The sequence below is a fragment of the Ammospiza caudacuta genome, chromosome 3 (assembly GCF_027887145.1).
Source record: "Ammospiza caudacuta isolate bAmmCau1 chromosome 3, bAmmCau1.pri, whole genome shotgun sequence".
Lineage (NCBI taxonomy): Eukaryota > Metazoa > Chordata > Aves > Passeriformes > Passerellidae > Ammospiza > Ammospiza caudacuta.
Window position 1 is genome coordinate 44,049,213 of NC_080595.1, and position 8,710 is coordinate 44,057,922.

General features: G+C 38.0%; 1 pseudogene; it reads left to right on the forward strand.

The window, feature by feature from the left end:
• Positions 1 to 363: 363 nt before the first annotated feature.
• LOC131555923 (sulfotransferase 6B1-like) lies at positions 364 to 8,507 on the forward strand (annotated as a pseudogene).
• Positions 8,508 to 8,710: the final 203 nt, after the last annotated feature.

Below are 8,710 nucleotides of genomic sequence, written 5' to 3' on the forward strand. Positions count from 1 at the left end.
CAAATCCTACTTTATGCCCAGCTTCTCATGGGCTCAATCACAGAAGGCCAGGACATCTCACAACCCTTGCAGGCTTTTCTTTGCTGGCTTTGTTGTTGTTGTTGCTGTTGTTGTTGCTGTTATTGCAGATGAATGATCAGGGGAGTTTTTAGCTACCTTCTTGAAGGCATCAATCATAATGGAACTACCTAAACACGGAGTAGGTTCTTTTAGAGAACTAATATATGGAAGCCTTCTCCAGAGTTTTACTGAGATAAATACAGATCATAGAAATAATTATAAAAGCATACCTCTTCTTATTTAGCACATGAGAGCACGTGTTTTGAAGCTTTCATACTTTGAAGCTGTTTCATTTAACAGGGAATGGATCTGCATGGGCAGAACTGTGCACCATGTAATGGCCAGCTGGCACTGTCCTGTAGCTGTCACAGAAATGTCTCCAGCCTCCTTCTGCAAAGCTCCATAACCAGGTCTGGTCAGTGTGGGAAGTCAGAAACCTTCAAAGAAATGGTGGTAGCTTGAACAACAAATACCATTAATCTGGAGATAATAAAATCCTTTTATCTGTTTTTCATTTCCTTTTAATCTCTATATGTTTTAAAGCTGCTTCTTAGAAATTTTGAATCAGGTGATGCTTTCTTGTCAGTCTCTGGGTTCACTGTTTAGCAGGATCACTGCTGTGTCTTATATCCTACAGGTGGGGCTAGGCACTTCTCCTCCTGTCTCTCAGCTCAGTGCCATGGCAGATGTCTGTATCAAAGGCTCACACTATGAAATCTGGATCCTGACTTTTTTTTTTGTCAAGAAATATAATTGCCCTCAAAATCCCTCCTCATGACATATATCTTCTAATTATATCTTTCTCCACAAATACGGGGTTTGGCCTTTTTCTTTTTCCTCTAGTTCCTAAAGATAAAATATGCTTCCTGGAAATAATTGGCCCAACTGCCCTTTCTTGCAAAAATACACTGGAAATACTCGGGAAGTTAGTCTGGAATATGTTTTTCATTTTGACAACCCTACTCCAATGGTAAGCTATTACATCCCACTACACTAATAATTTACAGGTCATTTTCCCTCTTATTCCAACCTTAGGGATGACTGTACCAAATAATTCTTTTGCCAGCAGGTAAAAATACTAAATAAACACATTTTTTATCTTTAGTCCATGACAATTTATTTTCAAGGGAAGATAGGAAAGAAAAATTAAGTAAGCTGTTTTGTGTTTTGCTAGGGTGGCTGGTTTCACATCACGAATCAGCAAAATGCTACTTCATAGGACAGCAATTTTTAGCTGATATCAGTGAAATAAATGGAGCAGGTAGTGCCAACTTTGTGCCCTTTGGCACTCGTCATTGATCAGATGGACCAGGCCATGTGATATCCACTGGTTTCATATTATGTCTGCACATAGGTAGTCTTTCTATGCTGACAATGTTTTACAGAAAGAAGGGAAATGAAGGGAAAGCAAAGGATTTTGTATGGACTGGAAAAAGTAGATGTAAAAATGTAGGGCTAGATCATCCCATGAGCACTGCACTATGGCTCAGGGACCAGGGAGAGCCCTGGATCTCCCTTGAATCCCTTGGGGAGAGCAAATGGCAAATGCATGCAGGTATGTAGTTTCTGGTCTGATTCCTTCCAGGGCCCAACAGGCAGCAGTCAAGAGATGGAGATAAGAAAGGATGGCATGTAAATTCTTGGCATACATTTTGAGGGAGAACTATTTTCTCATTTTTTGTGATACGTCAATCCTTTTGTCAGAGACTTAAATATTGAACCTGAGCCTAAAGCCAGTTCCTTTACTGTGGTCACTGCAGTCAGCAGCTCATCATGTGAAGTGCAGGATAAACACTACTCACTGTAGCTCAGGTTATATTTTCATCACCTCCCTAAGCACTGATCAGTTGTCAAACAATGATTGAGCTCATTAAAGAAATGTAGAAATGAATAATTTTTGTGTAACCACCAGAAAACAGGCCTCTGTAGTGCAGTCTGACGAGTGGCCCAAGAGTGCCTGTGCCCCTGTGCCCTCCTGGGCTCCAGCGGCCGGGAGCAGCCGGCCACACTCACAGGAGTGTCCTCAGCTCAGTCTCTAGTGCACTGAACACCTCTCCCAGTCCCAACACATTTTATCTAACTTTGGTGAGAATGATGAACGAGTGATATAATAAAGAAAAAAGGAAATCCTAGCAGTAAGTACTGAAAAGAGATGAACTGCGTTGAGGATTTTGATCATGACTTTTCAATTCTAATCTGCAATTCATGTAGTTCTATTTTGTTACATTCAGTTTATAAAATCAGTGTTGTAGACACAGAATTATTGGCATGATATTTTAAAATTACCTAAGTCATTTTAGTAGAATGCAATTGCATATGGCTGCTTATCTGGTTTGTTTATGTGCAACTTCTATTGATTTCAAAGGTCTTTGACTGGAGCTGCCTGTATCTTCACAGGTTCAACAAAAGGTAAATTATTGTTCATAGGGTCAAGATAAAAAAAGAACAACACCCCAAGCATTTATTAAAGGACAATCTGTGGGTTTCTCCTTCTACACAGCATTTCACACTGTGACAGAGTCTGTGTCTGAGTGAGAAGAAGAATGGAGAAATCCAAGAACACATCTCATGATTTCATAGATAAGCAAATGATAGCTGCCAGCTCCAAGCATCGTGATGAACTGCTTTTTTCTTATAAGGGAATTCTCTATCCTGCTACTGTTTGCTATCCAGAAACATTCAAAGCCTTGGAGTCCTTTGAAGCCAGAAGGGATGATGTAATTCTGGCAGGATATCCTAAATCCGGTGAATATATATTTTTTTTTTTCATAAAAGGATTCTGTAACAGCAAGTAACAAGGTTTGGACCAAATATAGGCAGTATATACAATTTATAGCTAAAAAATATGATATATTATGCTAATTAATTTTATTTAGAATGTTTAACAAATTTTGTAAAACTGATTTCATTCTCAAAAGCACCAGAAATTCTTCATGAATATTAGATATGGGAAATTTTCTAAAAAACTGTGAAAAACATTCTGATTTTCTTTTCTATAGCATCTAAAGTTTTTTGTTGTCTTTACTTTTCATAGTCATGAAGTTAAATGCACAAATTGGAGACAATCAAAACACAGTTTTTTACAACAGAGGTAACTAGGTCTCCTCATATTCCACAATCTGCTCCCACATGTATATTTATAAAGTTAAGAGCTTTATGTTTTTACAATGTAGCCTTTGGTACCTTCAAATAGTATATTCAATATTAATTTGTTTAATTCCCATAGATGTCAGAAATAGCTATCAAAAATATTTTTGTAGTCCTTGAAGTGATTACATTGTTCTTTAAGTGTTGGGAAATCAAGAGGTTATCTTTGCTAGGGTTGCAAGTTTACCCTACCTATGGCTCCTTCTGCCTCAAAGAAATGGTCCACATGCAAGCCAAAGGTTTGGATTAGTTGTGTCACATATACACTTTAATCTTGCTGTTTCCTTCTTCCAGCAATTGGTTCACAGTGCCTTATAGTGGATATTCACAAAAGACAGGATTATGAAGGCTTTGCTTTTTCTTTGAACTTTCTTTTTGAAGAAATGAAATGCACTTGTTATGATTGCAGTGAGAAAGATGTAGGCACCAAGTGTCCAGAAGTCAGGACATGGTAAATCAGAGATGAGAGAGCTATGCAGGCTCTTTGTTATCTTTTGAAGAAACAGATAACAAGCGTGTCTAGGAAATGTCACATCAGAGAGGTTTTTCCTATTGTTAAAGAAAATGAGTGCACAATTTTTTGATCTAGTTCTTCTCCTGTTTTGAGTATTGTGACCCATCTTTCTTCCAAAGATATTCCAGCACACCAGAAAACACTTCATGTATTAGCTTTAAAGTACAGGTTCATCGCCCCAATCTCCCTTATATGTGTCACATTAAAATTTATTACATTAAGGCAGGTTTTCCTAGTTGAATCTCTGTGGTTCTTCTCCCTGATTAGTCAGTTTACAGTATACAAGTTAGTTTACAGTGTACTGAAATGTTCAAGTTGGAGAAATATCTCCTTATGAGGAGCAAAGGTAGGATCCTGGGTGGTGGTTGACCAGACAGTCAGCTGTGATTGTATGACATGAGAGGAGACCAGGTAACTCACCTGGTAGTACTAGCACCTCTTGAGTTTCCTGGTAAATCCATTTCTGTCCATTCTAAAAGTTTTGCAAGCACTTCTGTATTTTTCTTCTTTCAGGCTCAAACTGGCTAAGTCAAATCTTAACTGACCTGATAGCCATATCTCAAAAGAAAACACCAGGTAGTGAAAGCAGTGTGAATGCTGAAGAACCAAGAATGATTCCCTTCATTGAAATGGGAGATCTTGAAAAATATGAGGTGGGAACAGAATATGTATGGAAATGATCAACATTATGTGCTTCAAATACTGAATATATGATGTATGAACTCTTCCATTTTTCTATAAGAACTTTACTACTCCTCTTTATGTGGCATCTGGTCAGGATTAATTTACCATGGACTATCAAATATTGAGGGTTGAATGAATATTTCAGTGGGACTTCAGAGGAGGACATACCCATGAGATACATAAGAAGTTCAGAAATTCAACATATCATCTTTTGTATTTAAGAAGAGCTTCATGAAGTGTCAAATCATGTAATATTAGCATTTGTCTCTTTTACTAGCTCTTCCTCCTCCTCCCTTCTCTCAGACCTTGAGATGCTTCAGCTTTCACAGAGAGCTAATGTGTACCCCGCCTCTATATCTGATCCCTTGTCTACCAGAGCTGAAGAGAGTTATCACAAAAGAGAACTAACAATGAATAGTCTTTTTCCAATTGTTCATGGGCTTTTGAACATTAGAGCTACTCAGAGCAGCCCACTAATATCCCAGGAGAGCACTCACTAAAAAACCCAAAACTCATTTATATCAGCCATTAACTGTACATAAGTTCATCAAGGCCATATTTTAGCATAGGTTAATGAAAAGAATACTTGTACTAACTGAGCTGTCCACTTTCCTCCTTCCAATTCTTGAAGCGAATGACCAAATTACCTTCTCCAAGATTTGTGGCTACTCATCTCCGTCCTGAAAATCTTCCCAAATCTATCTTCCAAAACAATGCCAAGGTGAGTGCTGATTGTAATGTATTAAAACAAACACTTCTACATTTTTTTTCAGTTTAAAAAGAAAATGTAGTACTTTTCTGGCATTTAAGTATCACTCTACTACTAAGTGTTTAGCCTGGCCATTTCTACACGTTTACGGCTCTATATGTTTAAGTACTGCCACACTTAACCACAGTTTGCCGTTATTGGCTCCTTTGTGACAGGTTCCACAAGAGAGTTACAGGGTTTGAACAAATCCTCCAGAGGCAAAATGGATTTTGATGTGATTTCCTGTGGGAGGAATTTTATGGCATTGTTGCAAGTGAGGGCTTCAATGCGTCAAATTTCAAGAAGCATTTATATTTTTTAGAATTTTCCCTGTCACTTCAATGATGACCTATGCTTGTATTGAGCAAAACATACTTAGAATATGCAAAAATAATTTGGTTAATTTGTAAAAGATTATAATTATAGGCAACCATCTTCTCGTGGTACCAAAGCAAAGTTAAATACTGCACCTTCTGAATTGAGAATGAAATTGCTACTTCTGCAAGGAGCACATATGGTATTAGAAATCCCCAACTGCAGTTATAAAGTATATTATTTTTATTTCTTTTTTTATGCTGTAGTCTTCTACGTCTTTCCCTATAAATAATATTTCAATTTTTTTCTAGATATTGTTACTGATTCGTAATCCAAAAGATGTTGCTACATCTTATTACCATTTTTGCAATGGCTTGCCAGTTCTTCCCTCCTATGAGACCTGGGATGATTTCTTCACAGATTTCATGACAAAGAAAAGTACAGTATATTTTTTCTGTCTATGTCAATTGTCCAATGATTTGTTATTTTATAAGAACCTTTGTTCTTTGGTAAATCAGCTTCACTAGGATCTTTTGGTTTGCAGTACAAAAGACAGGGAGATTAAAGACAGAGAATTAGAAATCTGAACTGAAGTTTATCTTACTGGTCTTCCTGCTTGAGGCTACTATTTAAGAAAACTGCGATTCCAGAGACTTCTTGAATTTTTACAAACTTGTTTTTTTTCCTGGAAAAAGCAGTTCTTCCTTAACTCTACCTTGGGTCCCCTTTACCCCTGCTCTCCCATGTCCAACATCATGTGACTGTGGTGATATATAATCACCTCAAAGGCGAATTGGATGAAAGGAATTATTTGGACTAAGTCTAGTGCATTAAAATGGGGACTAATTCTAATGCATTGTAAAAGGGAAAAAGTGATAGCACTGGTTTAAGATTATGAGTTTGGCATAGCTCATGGCCAGCAGAAAAGAGGTTCAACAAGGTCTTAGACTAGATTAAGGCGGTCTTACAAGATGGTTGGCAAGATGATGGCTTTTTTGGTGAACTCAGAGCTGTCTTGAAAAGGTTACAAGTTTAATTTTCTGACTATCATATCATATCATATCATATCATATCATATCATATCATATCAATGTTTGAGCTTGGAGCAAAACCGGACTACAGAAATGTGTAAACCCTGCCTGACATGATTAATATAGCCCTTGGCTGACATAGCTTCATGAGCAAAACCTGTATGATCTTAATTTATGCTTCATCTTGCGATCCTTTGTTCTGTTTAGTGGCTTGGGGATGCTATTTTGAATACCTTTCTGAATGGAACAAATATGCTGACAAAGAAAATATTATGACAATTACTTATGAAGAAGTAAAAGAGGTAAGGTTATCAACAGTTACAAATACTTTATACTTCAAGGGATTTTAACTGAAGCAATACACCCTTATATGAATGCAAGGTATCCAAGGTGTGTGAGACAGAGATTTGTTTTAAGGGAAGAAAAGGTGAAATTCAAACTTACAAACCTTTGTAAAATTTTGCTTGTGAAAATATTTCTTGTTATTTTTTTATCTATGATATAAGACCAAATATTTGTAAATATAAATTTCCAGTAATATTTTTAGGAAGCAGCCTAAATTATTACAGCAGTGTAGATTTTGCTCACCTTTAAATCACATATAATATTTTGTAGCGTAGAGGAAGAGAGCTCGTAATATCCTCCAAAATAATTGTGGAGAAGAGGAACACTCCAGGCCACTGTAGTCCTAGAGAATTCTATGAATACCCTATGTATGCAGCCAGCAGAGAGATATAGGGAAGGGTAAACACCTTGGAAAGCAGAGTCATTTGTTTGAAAGTCATGCCATATGTTACATTGCTCTTTCCAGAATCCTGCCCTGAGTGTGAAAAACATAGCCACGTTCTTTGGAATTCCTCTGACTGAGGAACAGCTCCAGCTGGTGGTAGACAGGAGCAGCTTCCAGTCCATGAAGAAAAACTCAGACAAGACCCATGGGTCATTTGGCAATATTTTCTTTCGCAAAGGTAGGAAGCTCCAAGGGGCTCAGAGGTAGAAATGTGCCACTCTCTGGGACTTGGGCCATTGTCTGGTTCTTTTTCCTGCACTCACTTTAGAATTGTAAGGTAGTGTCAAGCAGGTGATCACTGCTTTGCTTGACAAAAAGGACAATTGGTGAGGAAGATGCACAGCAAGGGTCTCACAGCAGAGCCACTCTTGGCTGCTCACAGGTGGCTGGCAGGAAGAGGACCTGTCATGTGTCTGAATTCCTCTCCACCTCTGTGCCTGGATCACCAAGTGCCCAGCCTTTGGAGCTGGCAGCACTGGGCCAAACTCAGCCTGAGTGGAGGGACCACACTTTGTAGGAGAGTATGGGAATCTTCTGAGAGGGCCACTGCCAAACTCTTGTTCACTCTTACACACTATAACTAAGCCAAGAATCCAGATGGACACAAGAGAGCGAAGACAAGGGAACTACTTTTGCAGTGTAATATGGGGGAGGTTGATGTGAGGAGGGCAACCTGGTTGTCAGAATCTATTTCTGCAATTAATGTTAAAGAAGTAACTGGATAAAAGCAGAAGCTGCCAAAAGAGCAGATGTCAGCTCTGCCTCCTGGAAGTTGATTCTTAATTCTTCATGACCTTCCACTTTGCCAATCATTGCTGACTAGAGGAGAGAGATGGAGGGAAACAGAATTTTAGGCTGCCTTTTTGAAACGTCGCCTTAAGTGGAGTTTGTTCTTTTCCATGATGAAAGATGATTCACATATATATGTAAGTCCACTGATTTCACAAAATTTTATTGATGTACAAAAATGTTCATCTGGAAAATGGATCAATGTGATTTAGTGTGCAATGCAATAAAAATGACAGCTGTATAGAAAAAAAAATGAAATATCTTCATTTTCAAGAGATTGTTTTTTGCTTCTTTGAAGGTGGTGTAAGTGACTGGAAGAATCTTTTCACTGAAGATCAGAATGAGAAAATGGACAAAGCATTTGAAGAACATATAGCAGGAACAAAACTTGGGAAGAAGTTGAAGTATGACTTGTACTGCAAAGCCTGAAGAGAAATGAAATGTGGTTAGAACAAGAACTTTGCAAGGCAGACTCAGATCATCGGAATGCTATACACTGGAAACCTAGATCAAATGATCCAAGTATCTTAGAATTACTGTAAGAATCATTGCAGCAGCCTTTACAGTGGCAAGCCTTTTGTTTAATGGTGACATCTTTGGCTACACCCATTTCCCGAAGACGATGTAAACTA